Below are 4,694 nucleotides of genomic sequence, written 5' to 3' on the forward strand. Positions count from 1 at the left end.
AAAGTAATTTGGGTGAATAAATATATAAAATAGAGGGTAACATTGTAGGACATTAGTGAAAAGCTAATTAGATAAATAAATAAATAATATATATATATATATATTATCATTTTGTTAGTAAAAAAAAAAAAGGGAGTAGTATAATTGTTTTAAGTCAGTACGCACTTACTCAAAAAAATAAAAAATTTAATTAATTTTTTTAATATAAAGTATTTTAATAAATAAATTTATATTTAAATAATAATTTGAATAATAACATATTTGTAAATTTAAAAGTTATAAAATTATCTTAAAATTTTGAAATAAACATTTGAGTCTCTCTTAAAAAAACAAAAAAGAGAAAGAAAGAAAGTATAAAGTAAAACTCAATTTGATATGAGTATGGGTCAACAAGAGAATAGATTGTTTTATTCATTGTTTGAATTAAGTGCTCGAGTCCTATAATATAAAATTGGTCATTATTGTTTGACCTGATGATAGTTATGAATTCTAATAAAAGATAAAAGAGATGTTTAAAACCCTTTCTTTTTTTTTTAATCATATGTTTATGTGGGGACATATTTTCTGATTACCAGCACGTGGCATGGTGACGCCGACGTGTCAGCCGAGGTGTCACGTGCCCTGGTAGTTAAGCCGAGGTAATCTCGGATAAGCCGAGGTCATCTCCGAAGATGTCGGAATCCGAAGATAAGGGACAAGAGTCCTGAAGCAAAGAGGGGACTTAGTTAAGATAAGGATAAACCTCTTAGGGAGTTTATGTCTATCTCCTAAAGAGTCCAGAGTAAGTACTAAGACTGGGGTACACAGAAGTCATATTTCTAGTTGGACTTGGATTAAGTATATTATAAAAGAGAGGCACCCCCGTGGGTCTAAGGTATGTAATTCATACTTTGAGTATTCAGTTTAATACTTGATTATCCTTGAGAAACATACTGACTTGATCGTCGGAGTGCCCCCGGGTGGAAGAACCACCGCCGGAGCTTTTCCTTTCTGTTACAGGTTGTTAGAGCCATCTATTCTGCCGGTGCTTTGCTGCTGATCACTAAACGGGCAGTGTGATCAGATTTTTACCCACACTGTGGGAACGAAGGAAGAATAGATGGCCAGTAACGGACAGCAAGGAAACGCTGGGGACGATGCTCCTTCTGGAAGCAGCAGACCGATTAACCTTGACGCCGAAGGAGACAATCACAATACAGAAGCCCGTGACCAGGGTCACAGGGAGAACGACGATATCCAGGAAGGTGACACAACAAAAAGATCAAACCAAGGAAAATACTATAATGAAGACAACCTCCAGGTATGGAGGGACAGGTGCCTACGCAGAGACGAGGAAGTAAAAGAATTAGCAAACAAGTTGGCGGACCTCCAGTCGGTCGTCAACTTCATGATGCAGAATAATGTTATGCAACCACCATACCCGCTGCAAAATACGCCGATGCCAGCAACCAACACCCAGAAAGGTGGAGGAAAAGCAATCCCCGAGGTCCCTCAACATACCAGGAGCGGAAGGCATTCTCACCGGTCTTCCGGGAAAGTCGGACGAGAAAGGCCAAGGCAAGAAGAGTCCCGAAGGACACAACACATGAAGAATCCAGACCCCAAAGAACATCGACATGTTCAGGGGCAAGTGCTCCACTTTGACACAACCCATGAAGAAAGACCCAAGCGGACCCACCTCGAGGCCGAGAGCAGTATACCAAAAAGACTAAAATCAAAAGACAGCCGAGCTCCAGGGAGGAGCAAAGAAGACTTAAGGAACTACCTCAAGAGGAGGCAGCAAAATGCAGAGGCCGAGGTAAACTCCCCAGTAAAACCGAAGACAGCCTTCTCGGTAGAACTGGACAAATTTGAACCACCCAAGAGGTTCAGTATGCCGAGGTTCCAAATCTATGATGGTAAGTCAGATCCAAACTTTCATGTTGGGCTATACCTAAATTCAATGGCACTATATAGCGGGAACGAACCATTGCTCTGCAAGGTATGCCCCTCATCCTTTGGGGAAATTGCGTCTGATTGGTTCCACAAGTTACCGAAAGGAAGTATAAAGACATGGGAAGGCTTGGCCGAGATGTTTGTGGCCAGGTTCGTGACCAACAAGCTGCAACCCCTGAGGGTTGATGCTTTGATGGCTCTAAGAATAACCAAGGAAGAAGGCCTTAGGGCCTATGCGAAGAGGTACTACGAGGTGTTCAACCGAATACCTGAATGCAACCAGGAAGTAGCAGTCGTGTCTTTCAAGAACGGCCTGAAAGATGACTGCCCACTACGGAAGTCTTTGGCAAAAACATTGCCAAAGAGCATGGAAGAACTCATGGCAAGAATTGAGAAATACGCCAGGGCCGAGGAAGATACGTCGGGAAACAAAGAGGTGAAGCAAGAAAAAGGAAACGGCTCGCCAAAGCGAAGCCGAGTCAACAATGGACCCACCAGACAAGAAATAGAATTAAGAAATAAACAGGCGGTAACCACGGTATTCCGGATCCCAATCCATAAAATCTTGGATCGGATTCGAAATCAACCATATTTCAGGGCCCCGGAAAGAGCACCAGGGGAGTTCATGGGAAGAAACGTCGGCAGACGTTGCGCCTACCACAATGAAGAAGGACATCCAACTCAAGGTTGCAGAGCCTTAAAAGCACACTTGGAGGACCTAGTAAGGCAAGGCCTTCTGAGGGACCTGGTCGATGAGGCCAGAACCAGGGAAGAACAGGCAAGGTTGCCTCAAGCACCAGCAGCACCCCCTCCCCCAGCACAGCTACCACAGGCAGGAGAACCGAGGGTGGTCAATGTGATCCACTCAAGGGTCAACGAAAACGAGGTCAGAGGAGAAACCCAGAGGGTAAGACATTTACAGCATATCCACCAAGTTGGGGACAAGAGACATCGGCCAGAAGAATGCCAAGGGCCAATAATAGCCTTTACCGAAGCCGACCTAGAATTGGTCCAACATCCGCATAATGATGCCTTGGTAGTATCCCTCCAGGTTGGGGAGTGCCAAGTAAAACGCATCCTAATAGACCAAGGCAGTTCCTGTGATATCATGTACGTCAGATGTTACAAAGAGCTAGGCCTTCACCCCGATGACCTAGAACAATCCAGCGGCCTGATGGTCGGCTTTAATGGAACGCCGACATGGCCACTGGGTGCAACAAGCTTGGAGGTACAAGCCGGCACTAAGAAGATCAGGACAGAATTCCTGGTCATTGACACACCCTCACCATACAACATCATCCTTGGAAGACCGTGGTTGCATGCAATGGGGGCAGTTCCCTCGACGTTGCATCAACTACTCCGGTTCCCAACAGAGCATGGGATTGAAGAAGTCAGAGGGGATCAACTACAAGCCAAAAATTGCTCCATGGCAGCAATAAAATCCACCTGTAGTATACGGGAGCCAAAGAAAGCAGAAGTTGAAGATGAGGACATAGAAGTCCTGGAAGATGTTGGGAAAGAACCAGCCGAGAAAAGCGAAGAGGCGCTAAAGAAAATCCTCGTCCAGGAGGGCGACGAAGAACGATTTTTTCTTCTCGGCTCCGGCTTAGCCAGAGAAGAGGAAAAGGAACTGGAAGATTTTTTAAGGGCAAACATAGAGGCGTTCGCCTAGACACCCTATGAAATGCCTGGCATTGACCCCGAGGTCACTTGCCACAGTCTGAACGTCGACAGATCGGCAAAACCAGTGATTCAACGAGCTAGAAGGCCGACGTTATTGCACGTCGAAGCAGTGGAGGAGGAGGTAGACAGACTCCTTGAAGCCAGGGCCATCCGAGAAGTTCAGTACCCGACATGGCTGTCCAACACAGTAGTAGTAAAAAAGAAGAATGGCAAGTGGAGGGTTTGTGTGGATTTTACCAGCCTCAACAAAGCTTGCCCCAAGGACAGCTTCCCTCTGCCCAAAATCGACCAACTGGTAGACGCCACTTCGGGACACGAAAGAATGAGTTTTTTAGACGCATACAGAGGGTACCACCAGATTGCTATGTACCCTCCAGATGAGGAGAAGACCGCGTTCATCACCCCGAAAGGCCTGTACTGTTACAAGGTAATGCCTTTTGGGCTGAAAAACGCAGGAGCAACCTATCAGAGGTTAGTAACAAAGATGTTTAAACATCTGATCGGCAAAACAGTAGAAGTTTACATTGATGACATGGTCGTAAAGACCAAGGAGTCAAAAGGTCATCTTGCCGACCTAAAAGAGGTCTTTGACATACTCAAAAGATATCGGCTCCGACTCAACGCCGCAAAGTGTGCCTTCGGAGTTGGGTCAGGTAAATTCCTAGGCTATCTGGTAACAAGAAAGGGCATAGAGGCCAGCCCAGACCAAATCAAAGCCATCCTGGAGCTACAGAGCCCAACATCGGCAAAGCAAGTCCAAATGCTCACTGGAAGGGCCGCAGCCCTGAACCGATTCATCAGCAGAAGCTCAGACAAGTGCAGACCCTTCTTTAACCTGGTGAAAAAAGCCACCGACTTCCTATGGACAGAAGAATGTGAAGCTGCCTTAGCCGACCTAAAAAAGTACCTGACCACAACCCCGGTCCTTTCTAACCCAGTCCCAGGGGAGGAATTATTTTTGTACTTAGCAGTCTCTGAACACGCAGTCAGTGCAGTGCTAATCCGAGAGGAAAAAGGAGAGCAAAAGGCTGTCTATTATGTAAGCAAGACTTTGGCAAATGCAGAAACAAGATACC

This window comes from Camellia sinensis, chromosome 14, assembly GCF_055761805.1.
Source record: "Camellia sinensis isolate YWXY chromosome 14, ASM5576180v1, whole genome shotgun sequence".
NCBI lineage: Eukaryota > Viridiplantae > Streptophyta > Magnoliopsida > Ericales > Theaceae > Camellia > Camellia sinensis.